Source organism: Danio rerio, chromosome 25 (assembly GCF_049306965.1).
Source record: "Danio rerio strain Tuebingen ecotype United States chromosome 25, GRCz12tu, whole genome shotgun sequence".
NCBI classification, from domain to species: Eukaryota; Metazoa; Chordata; class Actinopteri; order Cypriniformes; family Danionidae; genus Danio; species Danio rerio.
Window position 1 is genome coordinate 31,933,354 of NC_133200.1, and position 23,157 is coordinate 31,956,510.

Consider the following 23,157-nt stretch of genomic DNA (forward strand, 5'->3'; position numbering starts at 1 on the left):
AATTGACTTAGTTTGTTAAGCGCAAAGATTTGTTTTAAAACTATTTCTAAATTCAGTTCTAATTTCCAGCAAACTAATAAATGAACAATAATAACGAAGTGTGCTCAAACAACTGAGTTATATCCTAAAACACATGCTGTGCCCCATATGGTCTAAAACCTGACAGGTGGACAAATCTAAGCTTGTTTTTAATAAAACAAATATAAATATGGATATAATAAATAATACTGCTAATAATAAAAACATTATACAAAAGCAAATCGTTATGAATAAATTGAAGCCCCCCGAGATGAAGAAGTCATGAAAGTTTTGTTTTTATATTTATGTAGGCTAGAAAATAATATGTTTTGTAATATTTTTATCCTTTATATTGATATCCTATAGGCTATATATCCTTATTATATCCTATATATATCCTTAATATTTTAATTATTTTTCTTTTGTAAAGATATTTGCATATTGCTGTGCACCCTGTCTGTATTAAGCAATGTGTAAGCGAGACGCACAACTAACGCGCCCTGCGCTGGACAATAGACCAGCTTTAATCTGATCTATTTAAATCTTCTATTGAAGTTCCTCAAAGTAGCAACGCGCCAGCAATACGCCTTTTTTTTTAGACCAGAACGCCTATGGGCGCACATATGAGCGCAAATGCATTTGCTATTTAAACAGCGTGGCGCAAAACGTCAAAACGACTCTAGCGCCAAGCCTAAACTAGCAAACAACTATTGCGTCGCTCCTTGTGCCACATTGCGCCGGTTGTATGATAGGGCCCTAGGTTTCTGTTGGAAGTGGTGTTAGTGAGGCCTGCAGTCTGTGTGAGTCCTAATGCCCCAGTATAGTGAAGGGGACACTATATTGTCAGTGAGTGCCATCTTATAGATGAGATGTTAAACTGAGGTCCTGACTTTCTATGTTCATTAAAAATCCAATGACACTTCTCATAACGAGTAGGGGTGTAACTCCGGTGTCCTGGCCAAATTCCCTCCATCGGCCTTTTCCTATCATAGCCTTCCAATCATCCCCATTCATTGAATTGGATCTTTGACTGTTTCTCCACTCCACCAATAGCTGGTGTGTGGTGAGGTCACTGCCATTGTTTTCCTTTGGCTGCCGTCACAACATTCAAGTGGATACTGCACACTGGTGGTGAGACTCCCCTCATAAGCATTTTGGGTGTATTTCCATACACGATAAATGCACTATATGAATACACATTACATTAGATTGCGAGGGCAGCACTTGATTGTTAGTACGAAGTAACTATGTTTTCTGGATTGTTGTTAAGGTGTCCCTTCTTTACCTTAAATTAATGAATAAAAAATCCATGAAGTAACGGTTGTCTGAAGAAAAACAATAACAAGAAAAACTCTTTATAACAAGAAAACACTCTTTAGCTTTATGTTTAATTCTGAAAAGTCTGTTACTTGTCATACTATTGACTGCTAAATGAACTACAGCTTGCAATTGTGCTCATCTTTGCATTTGTTCATACAGTAGATTGTGTTCAAGAGACTGAATTTGGTTTAATTCCTGATATACTCTCAACAAAGTTATTTTTTGGTTAATTTGTAATGACCAATACTGTATCCGGCATCCTGTTCCTATTGAGCAAGCTTGTCGCAGAGGCAGTTCTTGAGTCTCATCTTTCTCCAGACAGCGGCAACATGACAAATGACTAACAAATTAGAGTTAGTGAACTTAATAAACAAAGTAAAACCCTTACTGGCTAACCCTAACTCATCATGCTGCTGAATTTGTCATTGGAGTTTTTTGCACATAATGAAATTCTCCTCTAAGTATTCTACTCTAAAAAAAGTATTGTTCAAAGTCTATTTTAACATGATTTCTTGCTGGTTGAAGGACTATTACCTTCAAGTCAACCTTGCCAAGACAAAACCACTTGCAGTTCAAGTCAACCCAATGTATTATCACAATTTCTACATCCAGCTGGGCTCAACCTTCCAGAACATTCACAAATCTTAGTTTGCTTGATTCACAGGTGAATTTGGTAGACTTCCCAATCCTGCAGATTTTTGTTAACATTACAAAAATTAGACACTTCATATTGGAACTAGCTGCACAACCTCTTGTTCAACCTCTTGTTCTGTCCAGGCTCATATATTAAAATTGACATTTGGCTGGCCTTTCAACCAACATTTCAAGACTCTGCAAATGAGCCAAGAGTGACAAGCTGATGAGAACATGTCATGCCTCTGTTCATCAAATTACACAGGTTGCTAATAGACACTTGCATAAAATTAAAGGCACTGATGTTTGCATACCTGGTTTAATTATTTCAGACTTAAGTTTGCATTCTGCAAGTGAAAAGCTGTCCCCAAAGAGATGCAAAAACACTTTCAAGTTCTTTCGTAAATACTGGTCCATACTGGTGGAATGACTCTCCTAAATCAACTCAAGCAGTTTTAGTCTTCCAGGATGTGCTCACATTAGGACATCCAAATTGTGTCCAGGTGCAATTGAACCCTCATTCCTGGGGCTGTTTGATTCAGGGGACGTCCTGGGGGCGGGGTTTGCATGATGCGCGCGAGCTACTAGCCTGACAGTGGAAACGGGACATGATTTTGGGTTCACTGCTCAAACTCGACTGGCCTGGCCAAGCCCTATAGACCAATTACCATGTTTGTAAACATTCAGGATGCGCACGCAGGGAGGTGGCAGAAAGCAACCGGGAACCCTAGCATTTACAGCGAGGGAATGACATCAGATGTGGTGCAGAGTTTGTTGTTGTCTTAAAAATAAGATATATTACTTAGACAAGGAAACAAGACGGAGCTAACGTTATACAAGGCCTGGGTAATTAATCACCAACACGACTGCATTCTGACAGTGAACTTCACCTGTACGGCAGGGTATGTGAACCTACACATAGAGGTAAAGTTGGTTTTATATTCGCACATTCAGACTTTCTTCTTAATAATATAATTTAATAAAAATATTATTTGCAAACTCTAAATAGCGAAATCATATTAGCAGCAGACAATGACTATCAAAGTACAACATTGTTCACAGTCAAGTAAACAGTGTTAATGTTGTTTTCAAGTCACACTTGCAGGTTATTTCAGACTGAATAGTCAAAGTGCCGTGGTAAACAATATAGGGAGTGTGTAACAAGTTGTCACTGAATGAATGTGTGAATATAAAACTAAGTTTACCTTAATAAACGTAACTTTCACTTTTCATCCTTAGCATTCAGTGTCCGCAGTTTAATGAACTATATGTAACTGTTTTTGCTGAAATCATTTCTGCAATCAAAAACGAGTGATGTGTATGATTCAGCATAGCGTGAACTGACCTGATATGACATGAGAACTGCAGAGTCCAGCATTTCTAATTAGCTCCTCACTTCATTCAGCTCCCATTTAGCCAAAGACGTCTGTAGTCGGTATTGAAGCAGTGTGTGGTGTATGGTAAAAGTTACGTTTTCTATTTTTGGACTCGAATTCGGCATCCTACTGCACAAAACAACATTTTTCCCATTGCAGCCTGTCTGTTTTTTGCAACCGGGGCCCCGTGTGACGTCATGTGTGACGTAGGATGGTAATTAGTCTATAAAAGCCTTGGCTCGCACTGGCCTGATAGTGAAAATAGGACGGGTGATGCGAAGGAACAGGTGTGTGTGAGGTGCATGGCAGGATTTGTAGTTCGCTAAGTGACAGAATTGTAGTCCAGCTGAAGGTGCATGTTTACCAACCATCTGCAGCCGCTAAATCGCTGGTGATCATAACAAGTCGGCAGCCACCGTAAGTCAGTGATTTGGGCTTTTGATTTAAACATTAGAAACCTTTGTTACAAAAAACACAACAATCCAGTTCAAAAAACACTGTATATCCACTGGCAGTGTATGGGTTAGTTTTACGATAGATTTATGTGCTTTTGAAAGTTTTAAATTGACATTTATCGTTCAATATGTTAACATATTTTGATCAATGTTATGGCCTATTTATTTTGTGTGTTAATATTTATCAGCACACAATTATAAGTGAAGTTTAATTTTAAACTAATTTCGAGAGGAGCATGTGCTCATGATTGACTCAGCTGGTCCACATTAGCTGATTATGATCCTCCAATCAAAGGATCCCAAATCACTATATATATATTCTCCTTTCCTTTCTACAACTATCTTCGTCTGAAAGAAACCCCCCTCCTTCCCTTCTTCCTCCTTTGTCCAGAATGGGCGGCACGGTGGCCCAGTGACTAGCACTGTTGCCTCACAGCAAGAATACCAATGGTGTTGGGTCCTCGCTGAGCCATCAGGTATTTCTGTGTGGAGTTTGCATGTTCTCCCCGTGTCCGCGTGGGTTTCCCCCGGGTTCCCCGGTTCCCTCCCACCATCCAAATGTGCTCTATATTATAGATAAAATAAGCCTAAACCTTTTTTATAATGTCCTACTCTCAGGAAGTTCGCCTTGGCCTCAGCAGCAGGGGAGTTTGAGATAGACCTGAGCTCAATCTCCACTCGCTCTGCAAAAGGGGGGTAGCCCTGGGCTCGAGGATCCCTTGAGCTCAGGGCTCTCTCCCGGGATAGCATGCCAAACAAGCTATGTATAAATCATGAGCTAAGTGTGAACTCTTGAAACAGTTTGTGTACATTTGTTGTTGTTATATTCTACATGCTATATGGTATGTTATCTTTAAAACTTATATCATGGGCTGAACGGTGGTGCAGTGGGTTGCCTCACAGCAAGAAGGTCGCTGGTTCGAGCCCCGGCTGGGCTCGTCTGCATTTCTGTGTGGAGTTTACATGTTCTTCCCGTGTTCGCGTGGGTTTCCTCTGGGTGCTCTGGTTTCCCCCACAGTCCAAAGACATGCGGTACAGGTGTATTGAATAAGCTACAATGGCTGTAGTGTATGTGTGGGTGTAAATGCAAGAGTGTATGGGTGTTTCCCAGTGCTGGGTTGTGGCTGGAAGAGAATCCGCTGCGTAAAAAACACATGCTGGATAAGTTGATGGTTCATTCCGCTGTGGCTAAGTTCGGATTATAAGCACTTTTTTGTTTGTTTGCAAATTAAATAGATATTTCAAGACCTTTTAATTACATGTTGTTTCAATTATAATTGAAAAGGAGAACTTTGGGCTAACGTTAAAAAGTCACAAAAGCTTTCAATTTGTGTATACACACATGACCTTGGCAAGAAAACTAGGTGCACATCAGGTCATTTTCCTACATGCCTTTTCTGCATGTGACAGACTGAACCCAGCACATACAGGTGCACAGTGATTCTGATAGATTGTAATGCTGTGCTGAGAGCACAATGTAACAACAACATGACACTTTAAATCTTGTCAGAGGTCTCCATGTGTCACCTTTATTGCACCCAACCTTTCAGTTCGATTCACCAACATCTGTCAAACACGTTTTCTCTAATCCTGCTAATTGCACCACCTCCTGATCCAAAGTCAGACTCACTTGACTCACTCCCTTTCTGGTCATCTACACAGAGAGACAGGCCACCCTCCATCTGAATGAAATTTGATTCTAATTCGATGAAGTCGGCTAAGTAATTACATTAACCGAGAGGGTGCCCAGCAGGGTTAGATTCATTAGCTATGTTAGCACTAGGCCCGTGCCAAAGCTGCAGTCTGGCTTTATGTATAAGCAAGCCTGTGCGACTATTTATTTTCCATGGCCGTGTGGTTTGCAATGGAACTTATCTTTCAGTTTTAAACCGAGCACATGGACAAGCATGAATTTTCCAGGGGCCAAAACGAGAGTCAACATTCATTGTATGAACGTGCACACTGAGGCTTTTGTCCGCTGACTGGAAAACGCTAAGGTTTTCCTTGAGATGGACAGACGAGTCTGAATTGCTCCATGCAAGTGTGAATGCATGCGGGTGAGTCAGAGCTGGACCGAAGGACGGGGGAAATGGGGATGTAATAGAGATTTTGTTGTTCACTAGGACCCAAATTGTTCTGGACTTTTGAGGCTAAGAAAACAGTTTGTGTTTCTTGAAGAAAAGAAGCCCTGTTCGTGCACAGAGTCTCTGTGTTCCTGCGCTTTTCCACTCCAACTGTGGTTTCTGAAAGAAGATAGAGAGAGGGAGGGAGGGGGAGAGTAAATAAGAAGGTGATGCAAGTACAAACTACACTTGGATAATATTCAAGGGAGATGCACAGAGAAAGAGTGGGCAGATGTAAAAAAAAAAAAAAGGTTACCTTGTGTTATTATGCTTATATTTATTTAAAAACTCATTGCTTAACAGGAATAATAATAGATTAAATTAAAAATAACGAAAACGAAAAAATTATGTTTAAGAATTGTATATAAAATAATTTCTCTTTAATTTCAATTATCTTCAGTGTTATTATAAACAACATCAGTAGTTTAAAAAAAAGAATAGAATAGATAAGAATAGATAGATAAAGAATAGATAAGTAAACTTAATTTAATTATATATATATATATATATATACAGTTGCGGTCAGAATTATTAGCCCCGCTTTGAATTATTTTTCTTTTTTTGAATATTTTCCAAATGATGTTTAATAGAGCAAGGAAATTTTCACCATATGTCTGATAATATTTTTTTCTTCAGGAGAAAGTCTTATTTGTTTTATATCGGCTAGAATAAAAGCAGTGTTTAATTTTTTAAAAACCATTTTAAGGCCACAAATATTAGCCCCTTTAAGGTATTTTTTGAAAAAGTATTTTCTCCGTTAAACAAAAAATGAGGAAAAAATAAAATAAATAGGGAGACTAATAATACAGGGGGGCTAATAATTCCCCAATAATCCCCAATTTCTGTTTAACAGAGAGAAGATTTTTTAAGCACATTTCTAAACATAATAGTTTTAATAACTCATTTCTAATAACTGATTTATTTTATCTTTGCCATGATGACAGTAAATAATCTTTGACTAGATATTTTTCAAGACACTTCTAAACAGCTTAAAGAGACAGGATAACTAGGTTATTTAGGTTAGCTAGGCAGGTTAGGGTAAATAGGCAAGGTCTTGTATAACGATGTTTTTTCTGTAGACTATCAAAAAAAATATAGCTTAAAGGGGCGAATAACTTTGACCTTAATTTTTTTTAAACTGCTTTTCTAGCCTAAATAAAAAAGGACTTTCTCCAGAAGAAAAAATATAATCAGACATACTGTGAAAACTTCTTTGCTCTGTTAAACATCATTAGAAAAATATTTTAAAAAGAAAACATATATATATATATATATATATATATATATATATATATATATATATATATATATATATATATATATATATATATATATATATATATATATATATATATATATATATTCAAAGGGGGGCGAATAATTCTGATTTTAACTGTGTATACAGAGGCAGACTTAACCAATAAGTGAGGTAAGCAACCGCTTAGGGCTCTGGAAATTAAGGGGCCCCTACAAATGCCAAGAAGACTATTTTAATAATATAGCTTTTTTTTTTAAATACATTTTCTATCATATGATGTAAAATCTCTCTATAACCATTCAGATTTTAAAGTTATTACGTCTTTTTAAAACCGCGGGCCCCCATGAATAATGGAATGTTCCCTTCATACTGTACATGCTAATATTAAAATCTAATACCAAATATGGCTAATTAACTGTACATAAAGTTTGTGATTTTTTATTTGTGAATTTATTGTTCGTTAAATTAATGAATACATTTATACACACAAAAATAATCTACAGAGAGGAAGAGAGTGTTTTGAGTTTAATGCCAGAGCCCCATACCTGGGATTGCTTAGGGCCCCTTGTCTATATATACAAACTGCTCAGTATAAATGAGCACACTCCATTTTGAAACTCATTTCTCAGTGAATATGGGTAATACATTTATTTAAATAATATTTTAGTCACATAAAGATCTTTAAAAATGGAAAGATATTAAATTTAATCCATGCAAAATATTGCAAAATAATGACAAAGTACAACATTTCAACAAATATATATATTTGAAACAAAAAATATATATTTTTTGTTTCTTTCTCTTGATTTTTGCTATTTTTAAAAATGTTATTTTATTGACCATTTCAATGTGGTGATGCCACTGGTCCATGAACATTTCCTGCTTGTTGTCAAACTATTTCATATCTGTAGCAAGAAGCATTTCAATCTTACATTGGTGTTATAACAGCTACCGTAACATTATTTATTAATATGTGGTACTTTTTGGACGCAATGGAAATTTAAAATGTAAAACATGAAATAGGTCAGGGCTATTGTTATTGTTTACATCCCTCAAAATGGTCTATATTTTCCCCTAACAAATAAATTTGGGCTACTAATTTTTGAACCATTATTGTAAGTTATTTTGTTAAGTTAGCTCCAGTTTTGCTTTGTATATGCACAAATATAATCTTGTAAAGGATCCTATAGAGAATATTAATTGAAATGAGAGATTTGTGAGGGGTGTACTCAAATAAATGTAATATAAAAATATAAAGACCAAAACTAAAAAGGTCAAAATATTCACAAGATTAAAATAATAATTGGAGTAAGTTTTTTTAATAAAAAATTATTTGGTCTTTAAGTTATTTGTAATTAATCCGTGGCTAAAAACGAAACACTCTAACGATCCCCATAAAAACAATGCTCTTTAAAATTATGCAAGCTCCATATAAACATTTGAGCTGAACTGTGTTATATGACCAATATCTAGACAAATGCATCACAATATTACAATCTAAAGAGCTTCTGTAGCATGTGAGCAAACCTCAGTTCAGCTGTTTATGAAAATAATTATCTAAATGTTACGTTTATAATAAGTAATAATAAGAAATAATAAGTACCTAGATAAATAAATAGATAAAATCTTAGAAATATTTGCAATGTGGAAATATTCTAAGATAAATATAGGCTAAACTTGAGTAGAAATGTGAAAAATGAGGACAAATTAGAATAACAAACATGTTTAGCATGCCAGCTAAGCAAACCAAACAGTCGTCTCCAGATCTGTGAAATAATAATCATCAAAAATTGCTACATTTGAAACTCTAATTACCTTCAGACATAAACAACACTCATGAGCTGAAAGTTCCCCGGTTGTCCAGCAGGGCGCTCTAGTCCCTGTTGTGTCCGGGTTTGCGAACGTGGAGTTCGGGAGAAAGGCGTGGCTGCGACTGCAGGTCAGTGGGTTCGTTGTGGTGATGGGGAATGAATGCAGCGCCACACAGACGCTCTGTTAACTCCATCACACAGACACACACACACACGCACACACACGCGCTGAGGGCTGCACCCGTTCTTTCTCCGCCGCCAGTCGCAAGTCTTCAGGCATCCCGTCGAGTCCTAATAGACGGGGGAACAAGAAAGACAAAGAGACACAAAGAGCAGAGGTCATACATCTCCACTGCACCCATTTCAACCTGAATGATATTTAAAGAGCGAGACACTGAGCAAGACGCATATTGATTCCAGTCATGTATATTTAACATCTTACTCAACATAATCTCATAATGTTTAAAATAAATTAGATGAGATATAAATTTGGATGGACAGTGACCCTCTAGCAAATCTGTGTCAAAGCAAAAAAGAGTTGGTATTTTAATTATTTAGCCAAGTGAAAAAAATATGTGTATTTTGAAATTTTCTTTTTATTATTTTATAAAGGAAATTGATTTACTATATATATATATATATATATATATATATATATATATATATATATATATATATATATATATATATATATATATATATATATATATATGTCTGATAATATCTTTTTCTTCTGAAGAAAGTGTTATTTTTTATTTTGGCTAGAATGAAAGCAGCTTTACATTTTTTAACACCATTTTAAGGTCAAAATTATTAGCCCCTTTWATATATATATATATATATATATATATATATATATATATATATATATATATATATATATATATATATATATTTCAATACAGAACAAACCATCGTTATACAAAAACTAGCCTAATTACCCTAACTTGCCTAGTTAACACACATGCACAAACTCATTTATTAACTGAATTATTTGTAAAATAATTTGTAATATTACTTTTATGATGACATTATAACAATAATAATAATAATGTAAACATTTTCATACTTTCTGTATAACTGCATTATAAAGCAATTAAAAAGTCTCTTTGTATCTCATCCCGTTTAATATCACCTGCCTAAATGCATTTTCTAAAAAAAGAGAGCAGAAAAGAATTACTATAAAAAAGTATGTGTATAGGGCAAACGCTTGTTATGACAGCAGCAGCATCACTTGAACGCGAGCTGCTGGCAGTTTTGCAGTAGTAGGCAGCAGAAAGCAAAGCGTGACTGTCTGACTGTAGTGAGAGAGCGTGACTACATTTGGAAAATGCCGGAGACAGAAGGGCGGTGTTCCTTTAAGAGTGCTGCAGTACGGCAGACAGGTGAATCGAGGACACGCTGGCACTACATGTTCCAGAGAGAGCAAGCAAGAGAGAGAGAGAGAGAGAGAGAAAGAAAGAGAGATGTTACACCCCTTCATTTTCAGACACAAGACTTAAACCACACTACTGCACTGAGAGAAACAGAAAAAAAGGACAGAGGATGGTAATTCTTCATTATTGAGGCTCTCCACACTTTCAGGAGGGGCCACTATAATTATGCTGCACTTATAATTTAAATAAGCTCTAAATACCCTCAGCTTTATTGATGATCTCAATGTAAACGCAAGCCTGTGCAAAGGCAGGGGTTTCTCCGCCAACAATAGCACTGGAGTCTAACCTGCTCTGACAGATTGCCCCTTAAATGGTTGCTAACGTAGCAAACATTAGACGTTATGAATAACTTTTATGCATCAAAATGGCGTTAAGTGATGTCCAGTGAGGACTGGACATTTTCCATATTTGTTCTGGTAATTCAGAACACAATTTATTTTTTTCAGCATAGAACTGTGAGTAGGTGGAGCCCAGTCGTGTACATGCTAACTTAACTTAGCTTTTAAACATGTAATTTAAAAACAACCTACACTTGTCAAACTTTGACATTCACACGTTAAAATGAGCATTATTTCAAGAAAACAATGACTAACAATTTCACCAGGGGCTCTACGACACTTGTTGGCAAACAGACTGTTGCATGTGAAGAGTTAGCTAGCATATGCTAATTACTATAAGCAAGTTCTAGTTCACAAAACAAACAGATTACTGTAAAGCAAGTCAGGAATCCAAAGGGTGCACACAATGCTTTGTTTTATTTTTGATTAGCAAACAGGCTAGCATTTTGAATAGCTTATAAATAAAAGGTATTTTTTGGTAATGCTAAACCTCATTTGTGTTTTAAAGGAATTTTCCATAACACTTTACAATAACAGTACATGAATAATGATGTGTTAATATGTAAACTCAGCATTATTTTATTGTGAACTTATGACGAGTTAAGCATGCGCTAATCATGAACTAACTTTAACTATGACATGAGTCACATAAGTTCATGTATGAATAACGGCTTCCTTAAGTACTTGTTATTACTCTGAGCTCCTTTTGGGTGACAGAGCTCCTCACCCTATCTAAGGGTGCACCCTCCCTGCTGAAAAATCCAGCTTAAACCAGCCTAGGCTGGTTGGCTGGTTTTAGCTGGTCGACCAGGCTGGTTTTAGAGGGGTTTGGCCACTTCCAGGCTGGTTTCCAGCCATTTCCAGCCTGGTCGTAGCTGGTCAGGCTGGGACATGACAAGCTAAAACCAGCTTGTCCAGCCTAGCCAAGCTGGGAGTCCAGCCAAAACCAGCTATGTCCAGCTTAAACCAGGCTGGTCAACCCTAGGCTGGTTTAAGCTGGATTTTTCAGTAGGGCTGCCACCCTGCGAAGGGAATTCATTTCAGCAGATTGTTGATCTTGTGCTTTCGGTCATATCCCAAAGCTCATGACCATAGGTGAGAGTAGGAACGTAGATTGACTGGTAAATTGAGAGCTTTGTCCTTCGACTCAGCTCCTTCTTTACCACAACAGACCGATACATCGGCCACATTACTGCTGCCGTTGCACCAATCCGCCTGTCAATCTCACGTTCCATCCTTCCCTCACTCGTGAACAAAACCCCGAGATACTTGAACACTTCCACTTCGATTAAGGACTTTCTTCCAACCTGGAGATGGCAAACCAACTTTTTTCAGGTGGAGCACCCTGGCATTGAACTTGGAGGTGTGTTTCATCTTAGCCATGTCACACTCGGCAGCAAACCGCTCCAGTGCATGCTGAAGGTCCATGTTCGATGAAGCCAACAGAACAACATCATCTGCGACTAACAGAGATGAAATCCTGTGGTCGCCAAACTGGATGTCCTCCAGCCCAAGGCAAATTCTGTCCATGAATTTTTATGAAGTACTGTATATAAATTTTATGAACAGAATTGGTGACAAAGGGCAGCTCTGCCAGATTCCAACATTCACTGGTAACAAGTCTGACTTATTGCCAGCAATGCGAACCATACTCCTACTCTGTTCATACAGGGATGAGAGTGCCCTAAACCAGTGTTTCTCAACTGGTGGGTGGGTCGCGGGAACATTTTCAGTGGGTCGTGGAGTGTGTGATCAAAAAAACAACAAAAGTTTAATATTTAACTTATTTTGCTTATATCGGACTTTTATTTTGAAATGCATGTGCAACGACTTTTAATTTGCCAGTAACCTTGGTTAAGCGCTTTCGGCGAACAGTTTGCATTGCAAAAACCGGCGCGTTTAAGGTCTGTTTTCTTTAAAAATCAGAGATCTCCACTGGCTGAGTGATATCTGATATAAAGTGGGTCTCAGATTGTACAAGAAGCACTGCCTTAAATTACATTTCCCCCCGCCATGTCTTTATAAAATGAGCATTTGTTTTACCCCAGTATATTCAATGGAGCTTCTGCGCTAGCCTGCCGATTCTGACGGGCGTGTGCGAGTAAACGGCTTATTGTCTCGTTTTACGCTTGAGCAACTAAATGAATGCCAAAGTTTATTTAACTGAATGTATTTTATTGACATTACAACATCGATGCTGTAAAAGGAACCGTATAAAATGGAAAAAATTTCACAATAACAGGTCACCAGAAGTTTATCAGTATGGAAAAAACACTAGCTCCGCATATATCCTTTTGACATATAAAATTCCAGCGCAAGTAGCCTACGACCCCAAATATGTATAGTTTGGATTTACATATTTTGACGACAAAAAAGGCTTAAAACCTCAGTGTGTCATATGTGGTGAGGTGCTTTCACAAGAGAGCGTGAAACCTAAATTAAAGTTGCAAGGAAAAACCTGTGAACTATTTTCTAAGATGACTCCAATAGCTGAGGGCATCACAAAAGTGCCTTACATATACTTGTTCAAAACAAGTACATCCTACTGTGCTCACCGTGTAGCAAAGGCCAGGAAAGCCCACACAAAAGCAGAATAGCAAATAACTGGTGATTATTATAAAATGGTTAGGATTATTTTTATAATTTTACTTCAGTTTGCTGGTTTCTGTTCAGTTCAACCAGATCAGTGTTAATGTTTTATAAACAATTCAGTTTAGTAAATGGTAACTTAAAATGGTAACTTTACCCTAACCATCTACTGTTAACAGTATTTGACATTTTTACTTAATAATAATAGTAATATTTCTATAATTTGATACATTTTGTTTATTGACAGCAGTAAAATATTGTTTATTTGTAATTTTTTGGTGATTTTCTTATAATCTATCAGTCACTACTTATGTATGTTAACAAATAAATACAAATGAATTATAATTCCTAAAAATTTGGGTCGCGGCTTGATGACCATGTGAAAATGTGGGTCCCATGGCCAAACCAGTTGAGAACCCCTGCCCTAAACAGAACGTCTCTGACCCCATACTCCCAGAGCACCCTCCACAGAATGCCACAAAGGACACGGTTAAATGCCTTCTCCAAGTCCACAAAACACATGTGGACTGGTTGGGCATACTCTCATGAACCCTCGAGCACCCTAGTGAGGGTATAGATCTGGTCCAGTGTACCATGACCTGGACGAAAACCGCATTGTTACCTCTAGTTCCTAGGTTCCAGATCTTCCAGATCCCCCTCTTCAGTACCCTGTCATAGCAAAGATGGCGCATTGGGTAGCAGTTTCATATCATAGCAAGAAGGTCGCTGGTTTGGCCTCGGCTGGGTTAGTTGGCATTTCTGTGTGGAGTTTGCATGTTCCCCTGTATTCGCGTGGGTTTCCTCTGGGTGCTCTGGTTTCCACCACAAGTCCAAAGACATGTGCTATAGGTCATTTGGGTAGGCTAAATTGTCAGTAGTGTGTGTGTGTGTGTGTGTGTGTGTGTGTGTGTGTGTGTGTGTGTGTGTGTGTGTGTGTGTGTGTGTGTGTGTGTGTGTGAAAAAATGTGTATGGATGTTTCTCAGTATAAGGTTGCAGCTAGAAGGGCATCCGCTGCATAAAGCATATTCTGGATAAGTTGGCGGTCCATTCCCCTGTGGCGGTCCCTGAGTAGTAAAGGAACTAAGCCAAAAAGAAAATGAATGAATGAATGCAGATTTAATTATTTGAAGCAACCCAATTTATTCTAATTGGGTTAATACTGGTAAATCTTAGATTAGGCCTATATGTTGTTATTAATTTTATACAATGATTTATTTATTGAAATGAAATTGTAATTTGCAATTCATATCTAAATATAATAAATGATGGCCATGGTTCAATTTTTAATTCTAAATACTTTATTTGTCTTCTTCTTTTTTGTTATTATTATTACTTTACTAATTAAGCACACTTATTAATCGGAAGTAAACAATTTGATTTTAGTGATTTAGTAAATAAATAATAAGATATTTTTCAAAATGTTGTTTGAGTCTTAACGAGCCTGAATTATGACAATAGTATCCAGACTGTGATTGGGTAATTAGTCAGTTTTCCATATCAACCAATAAATTAATTCATGTATTTAGACCTGTTTTGCAATAATTAAAAATTAGTTTTGAACCTGTAACCTCCACACGAAAAAAAGGAAATACAGGAAATACATAGTGTTTTTAACCATACTATAATAAATTGTATTATACTGTATATATTTTAGTATTTACAGCACAATATTAATGAATGCTACATAGTGCTCAGTATATATAAGCACACCCATCTCAAATCTCTCATTTAAATTAATATTTTCTATAGAAAGCTATAAAATATTAAATTTGTGAATATACATTAGATTAGTCAGTGATGAAACCAATTCTGGAGCTAATCTGACTAAACCAAAATTAGTAAACCCAAATTTATGTTAGAGTAAAATATTAAACAAAAAAAAAAAAAGAGTAAAATTCAAGAAAAAATGTTTGTAGTTTTTTTCTGATATGTAGCATGAATTTAAATGTTTTATCTTTCCATTTCTAAAGATGTTCACTGACTAAAATATTATTTTAATAAATATATCAATTTAATAAATCTGTTTTGTTCAAATGCACTAAAACATATGACCTTTATTCACTGACAAATATTAATTTTCAAAATGGGGTGCACTCAGTTATGCTGAGTACTTTACTAGTTAACTGAAAAACTGTATCACATACTGTACTAGTATAGTTTAGTTCTTCACTGCAGTAAATTGTGGTGGATTGCAGTATGATACAGTTGTAGAAAAGTTAGTATTGGGTAGCCAGTTTACATTGCTATAGTTGTTGTATGACCACAGCAACTCATTTCTAATAACTAATTTTTTTTTTTTTTTTTCAAGATGCTTCTATACAGCTTAAAGTGACATTTAAAGGCTTAACAAGGTTAATTAGGTTAACTAGGCAGGTTAGGGTAAATAGGCAAGTTATTGTAAAATGATGGTTTGTTCTGTAGACCACAGGTGTCAAACTCAGTTCCAAAGGGGCCGCAGCTCTGCACAGTTTAGTTCCAACCCTAATTAAACACACCTGATCAAACTAATTGAGTCCTTCAGGCTTGTTTGAAACCTACAAGTAAGTGTGTTGGAGCAGGGCTGGAACTAAACTGTGCAGGGCTTCGGCCCTTTTGGAACTGAGGTTGACACCCCTGCTGTAGACTATCGGAAAACAGGCCTAAAGGGACTAATAATTTTGTCCTTAAATGGTTTTTAAAAAATTAAAAACTGTTTTTACTCTAGCTGAAATAAAACAAATAAGACTTTCTCCAGAAAAAAAAAATATTATCAGACATACTGTGAAAATTTCCTTGCACATAAATGTTTAAAAAAAGGGGAAAACAATTAAAAGGCGGATTAATAATTCTGACTTCAACTAGTCCTTATCGGGAAGTAACTTCCGATTCTGATCAAGTCTGAAACTACGTGATCAGGCCCGATTTCTGATCATGTGACTGGATCTGGACATCCATAATTTTTTACAGACTCTCATGTGTCTATAATGTTCCATTCCTACTGTTCTCAATGAACTGCAGGTGATGCCATCGGCCCCTCCCCTACCTCAGAGCACTCACATGCGACCCAGTACCACACAACCGCCCCTCCTACCTGCAACCCGAGAGCAGATCACCCCTCTCTGTGCCGACGGCAAATGATTTACACACATTGCGATTGTGAGGTATTTCCCTTGTAGAGTCAAACCAATCTGTCTCTCCCTTTAGTTTTAAATTTAACAATTTAATAATAATTTTTTCTTTTCCGGTTCACAATCACATATATTTTAGTGACAGTTTTGTAATTTGTCCGAGTTTGTTACATCTGAGTTCAAATTCACAACACATCTGTACTGATATACTGTATTCATTCTTTTTTTCATTTTCTTTTCGGTTTAGTCTCTTTATTAATCAGGGGGCGCCACAGCAGAATGAACCACCAACTAATCCAGCATATGTTTTACGCAGCAGATGCCCTTTCAGACGCAACCCAACACTGTATTCAATAAGCAATACATTTTGTTAAATTGACATGCATACATGATGCGTAGTGTAAAAATAAATACCCCTATTAACCATAGGCTGCTAAACAAACAGAAACAGTTGGATGTGATGACGTCACTAATATGCAAATTGACCTGTAATCTAGCGACATTCACAACACAATCTCACGGCAATTCGTAACTTTTTCATTTAGTGGCTAATTTGTACAAATTCGTACGATCTAATTCGTACATTTTAGTACGATTTGCGTATCCCCCAATGACGGTTGGGTTTAGGGGTGGGGTTAGGTGCCACGCCTCCTTTTTAAAATCGTACATTTTCTTACGACTGAACTTGTACGAATTCGTACGAATTAGCCACTAAGCTGCCAAAATGTAAAATACTTACGTTTTCTAGTGAGATCAGGCTGACATTCAGCAACTTTTCGGGCAGAGCTTAGCGCCTTTTTATTGAAAATAGTTGGCAACGATGAATACTATGTTGTTGTTTTTTTATATGTGGCTTCAGTGTCATTACAGATACAGTTCTTCATTGTAAACAGATCATCCATTCTCTACAGCTCTGCTCTATAATGTCTTTTTAAAGTGTGAGTGTTTGGATTTAGCAGCAGTTCTCTGGAAAGGAGGGTTGAATGTTTGGGTCTCAGTGTTCCACTCTGGCACGCGTCCCCATATCCATTGTGCTCAATGTTGTGAGATTCCACATGCATTATGTCATAGAGTTACTGTACAGCGAGGTATTGGCTTCATTCCTGTGACTGAATGTTTTCCACCTTAATATTGGACTTGCGCTAATCCACATGAGAGAAACTCTGCTGAAAAGAAAACTGGAACTGCATGAAGACTATTATTGAATCATTGGTTTGCTTCCATTACAGATGTGTCACAGTTACTGTAAATGAAGAGCTCACTTTCTTTCTCTCTCTCTCTCTCTCTCTCTCTCTGTCTGTTAGTCAGTAATTCTCTTGTGAGTTAAAAAGTAAATCCAAATGTGAATATAGCCATACGTGGAAAATCCAAAATACTTGCAACTTGAGTTTACTGGCGATCACAACTGTTTACACATAAAGTATATTACACAGGCCTACCATTAAAATCCATTAGAAAAACTTAATCCTTGACAGCTTAAAACATTTCTCTTCCATGAGCACTTAACTGCATACTGTAAAATAAATATGCAATTATTTATTTATACTGCGGTAAAAATAAATAAAGATAAAAAATCTTGTTTTAAAATGTTTTAACTTTTCCTTGTTCCCGTCCAGTTCTACAGTGGCTCTGTAATTTCTCTAAATGATGTCTAACTAACTAAATAAATCATCCCAGGCTCATTCTGAAAATGTACCCTTATATACATTTCTGGAGAGTGGCAAAGTGCCTGCTGTTCTCACATAAATCCACTAGAGGCCGACTGACTGACTTTTTCAAAAGCACTGATTGACCCGCTCACCACCTTCCCTAAACCCAACCAATAGTGTTTTAAAAAACACAGAGCACTGACTGACCCACCCACCTACTTCCCTAAACCCAAGCAACAGCTTTAAAAAGCAATCCAGAAAAATAAAAACCCGTGCGGCAGCCTGAGTTTTACCATGTTTTCAGATTTTACCACAGTCTGACCCTGTTGTTTACTTGTTTAATTTATATTTTATATTTTATTTTTGTCTTACCCGCTTTCTGGAACCATTTTTGCAAACTGGACAAATTGGTAACAGCGGGAAAGGCATCCATATGGAGGTAACTGATAACTGGTAGCTGGTAAGCAAGAAAAGAAATGGCGTCAATAAATAAATACAAAAATTAATCTCAATTTAATTTTTTGCATACTGTCCATAAAGATTTTTGTTCAGTTCTAAAAAATACTTTATTCATTTATTTATTTTTCTTTGCCTTAGTCCCTTATTTATCAGGGGTTGCCACAGCGGAATGAACTGCCAACTATTCCAACATTTGTTTTACGCAGCAGATGCCCTTCCAACCACTACCCAGTATCGGAAAACACCCATAAACCCACTCATTCACACACACACATACACTCATACACTACAGCCAAAATTAGCTTATTCAATACAATATTCACTCAGCCTATATTAAATAATAAACATAACAAAAACTGCCTGCTGATGCATGGGTAAATCTTCAAAGGGAACAGTGTACTTTATAACCTCATTCACCTCATCTTAACAATGAAAACATAATATAAGGAAATGTTTCATTTTGATATTATGATTAACAGACACCAAACGGCCACGTGTAGCTGCATATTTGTACGAGCGTCATCTTCACTCTGCATATTTATAACAAAACAGGGCTTAAATATAACTGCCTCCTTTCATTTCCATTGAAAAGAACTAACTTTACCACATCTCTTTTGCAGAATATCAGTTTTAATAATTAATATTGTCCATTATAAAAGTATAATGTACAATAAATTTATACGATAAAGGTTAGCAAACAATCAATGTGCAGAATTAGTGTACGTGGTTACCGAAATTAATACACTAACTTATCTTTGCACTCAGCCAAAACAGAGTTACCTGAGAACAAGTGATTTAAAAGACAGAGGAGTCGTTAGATAGAGACAACAAGATGAATTAAATATCACGTTTAACAACTATAATGAGATGAGATCCAGCAGTAGATCTTTGATGAACTGTCCGACATGCACTGTACTCTTACCTGGGGTTTATGCTCAAAGCTCAAAGCTGAACTACTGGCTGCAGCTCTTGACAGAGTGTGTGTGATCACGTGATTTGCGTTTTTAGCTGTGTAGTAGGATGAACGGAGAACTTTTCAGAACCACTAAATGAAACGCCAGTGTGCAATTTCTCTTCTTTTTTTAATTTAACTTCCATAATACAAAAGCATAAAAAAAACAGAAAGCACACACATTTTACTGTAGACAGCGTTGAGACATTTCCTAATATCTCCTACTTTAAAAGCTTTTATCCTAAACAAAATACCCCAAAAGAACTAATTTCAAGACACTCTTTACATAATTTTTCAGACATATGAAAGTTGCAGATCAAAAGTCACAGAACTTCAATAACTCAAATACGTATCGAAAGTAGATGATCAGCACTAAATGAACCTATAGCTCTGCTTATTAACTTTATAACTGCATGCACATGTCAAAAGTGGTCACATTAATCTCTATTCATCCTCAGAAACTGCAGAAGAAACATCTGAGCTTGAGATGATACTTATTAACATCTATTAGGTCTTTAAACTAACATCACAGAAGCATGAAGTCTCCTGAGCTTTGACTAACAAGCAACAAAATGTACCTCTTGAAAGTGCGAATTATAAGTGACATTATCATTAATAAGTCGAAAGCAATTAGCCAGCAGCTGATACAGCTTGACTTTAAGCGCAGACGGAGTAATTCAATAGAGCCTCGCTTGAAGCCATAAAGATCGACTTTCAAAAGCCGTCAGCCTTTGAACGTCCTGACAGTCTTCTCTTCTTCATTGCCAACTTTGCAGCACATCAAACGCGCCAACCGCAGTATCTTAATGCAACATTTGTTAGAGCCATACGCATTTTGAGTTACCTCAGATAGAAAGCCTTTCTATGAGGGTAAGGCAAACAGAACCGAACACTCCGCACATTGTTGTGAAGGGTGATTGCGAACAACACCGGTCTTGTCTGACGATACCCAAGACCGTGGAGAACTTGATGGATGAGGGTTTTATTTCTAAACTCGACAGGACCTGTCAGTGTAAAACTGCTGCTTGTTCCTCCGTGCAGCTCGCCAGACATTTTGGCTCCAGGGAGGTGGCTTTGCGCCTGGCTCCCTTGGAGAGCCCAAAGATTTAAGAAAACACACTATGTGAAAAGGGCATTTTCAAATGGACCCCAACACCCACCATGTAAGCCAGTGAGGTCATCGTAGTTACCTCAGAGAAACCTTTGTTAGCGACTGCTGGATGGTGAGGAGAATTTCTGGAGCTTTGCCTGCGCTCTGGTCCCACTTGTCTTATGGGAAACAAACCTCATTAAAACGCCCTAGATTTCAATTGTTTATTGTTTCGCGACAGTTCAAACTTCACTGTAAAAAAACAAAAACATGTGTTGCTGCCATCAGTTTTCACATTTAGTCAAATTGACATTTGAATAACTAAATAAAAACAGTAAGGGACCATTTTTAACACTAATATTTTTACCAGTCTGAACTAAGAATGAACAATGCTTGTACAGCATTTCTAAAAGCAACTCTCCACTTTTTTTTTCTCGAAAATAGGCATTTTACAACTCTCTTATAATTAAACTGTTGAGCTTTACCCAAGTCCCTTAATGACAAGTCATTTCCCTCGGCAGCCATCTTTGAAACACCTCTCGGGCAGTATGTTTGGACATTCTGTTTGAATGTGGAAACATCAAATTCTCCAAAACTGCTTGCCATGCTTATAATTTGAACGTCATATTAGGAATAACTAATACAATTAAACAACAACTGTCACTTTAGTTTAATATCTAAATGTTTGAATCAGACAAAATCTGCAGAAACACGTCTGGTCCGAGCCCCTTCTCCGGAGTATCGTCAGCCTATAGCAGGGGAGCCACCTTCCTGTAGATTTCAGTTGTTACTCATTTCAAACACACCTGAACCAATTAATTAGGACCTGAACACCACGTGATAATTACAGGCAGGTGTGTTTGATATGGGTTGCAACTGAAATCTGCAGGAAGGTGGCTCTCCAGGAACAGGGACCTATAGGGATTGATGATTGGCTCCTGTACTAGAAGGCGGGATTTAGTCACCATTGGCCGTAACACTTTTCTCCATTCAAAACTATACGAGTGACATGTATTTTGTATTCTATAGTCTTTGGTTTTACCATTATTGAATCCATTCAGAAATGCACAGTTCTAACAGGAGCACTTTTAGCTTAGCTTAGCATAGATCTTCAGATAAAATCAGATTAGACTATTAGCATCTCACTCAAATGGCCAAAAATGTTCAATACTTTTCCTATTTAAAGCTTGATTGTAGTTACATCGTGTACTAATACTGACAGAAGAAGAGAAGAGTTAATTTGTCTAGGACTTCCATCGATATGACCTTTAAGGCTGCATTTACATCGCAGATCTTGATAGTCAATTCCGATTTTTTGACTGTATTCGATTTTGTTTGATGATCTGTTTACGTCATCTTTTAAAAATGACTCCCTTATAATAGTGGGTATATACCTTATTTTCACATCCCAATGTTGACAGGTATGGTCCTTGATCAACCTGTGTGTGTGTAATCATCGGAGAACCAGAACAGGTGTGTATGAGTTACATGATGGGATTTGTAGTTCATAAGGTGACATAATTGTTGTCCGGATGATGGTGCATGTTAACCAGCGATCTGCAAGCCTGGATCACTGGGGATCATGACACCCTGCCTTCTCTTAAAGAAGGATGTGTATCTGAAACATAAAACAAAAAGCACCCTAAGTAGCCTATTTCAGATTTGCAAAAATGTAGACAGCATCCACTACTGGATTCGTCGGTTGAAACGTGCATCAAAAGCAATGTATTTAAATTTAGCAAAAATGTAGGCTGAAGGACATGTTTTTAATGAGTTTGGCTTGGTGAATAAAGCAGATCTGCTGCTTTTAAAATGATGGCTGTTATGATTGAAGTTGCTTACTTGAGATTCAATGTCAGATTGTCAATTAGCGGAATGTCTGCAGACAGTAAATGATTGTTGGTGATGTGCGAGGTTGCTTATTGGTACAATAACTCTTCTCCATCTCTCCGGCCCCTTTCATCTGTTGCCTGTCTGGGTGAGAAAAATTCCTGCGGCGATTGTTGTGGGGCCCACTGTGTTCTCGAACAAAAGGCCTCCTCTCTCTCAGGGTGGCGGAGCGCTTGGTTTCCGGCATGAGGTCATTCAGTTGGAGAGAGAGAGGAAGAGTTGTCATTCAGGACTTGAATTAGAGATTATTCTGGTTTCTTGGGATGCAGGGAGGACGAGTTGGGATGAAGGGAGTTTCTGCATGTCCCAGCTTGGCCTGGTTAGTGAAGTGTTAGATAAGGTAATGCGAACTGTACGCTAAAAAAGTTAAATATGAATCATCTTACTTGAAATTTTTCATTAATAATTTGAAAAAACTTTGATGGAAGAAGCAGTAATGTAATTTACCAAGTTGTAAGGTTAATCGCTTATTGTCAGTGTTTTTCGAGATATTATTCAGCATTTATAGTGAGGGATTTAGGGATTAATATTAAGGGAAGATGCAAAAGTACTCCCTCATGTTAGAACAGGGGTTCCCAAACTTTTCAGCCTGCGACCCCCAAAATAACAATGCCAGTGACTCGCGACCCCCAGTATCCTCTGAGGTGGTTAT

General features: G+C 37.1%; 1 long non-coding RNA gene across 4 annotated transcripts; it reads right to left on the minus strand.

The window, feature by feature from the left end:
• Positions 1-3,772: 3,772 nt before the first annotated feature.
• LOC141381009 (uncharacterized) lies at positions 3,773-22,714 on the minus strand. Of its 4 annotated transcripts, XR_012400477.1 has the most exons (6): positions 22,458-22,714; positions 22,010-22,233; positions 19,496-19,581; positions 18,487-18,571; positions 8,999-9,285; positions 3,773-6,045 (listed from the first exon to the last, which is right to left on the minus strand). It is a non-coding gene; the product is annotated as an uncharacterized lncRNA (long non-coding RNA). The 4 variants fall into 4 exon arrangements; XR_012400476.1 differs by lacking the exons at positions 22,010-22,233; positions 22,458-22,714 and adding an exon at positions 20,370-20,671; XR_012400479.1 differs by lacking the exons at positions 18,487-18,571; positions 19,496-19,581; positions 22,010-22,233; positions 22,458-22,714 and adding an exon at positions 20,370-20,590.
• Between the last annotated feature and the right edge of the window lie 443 nt (positions 22,715-23,157).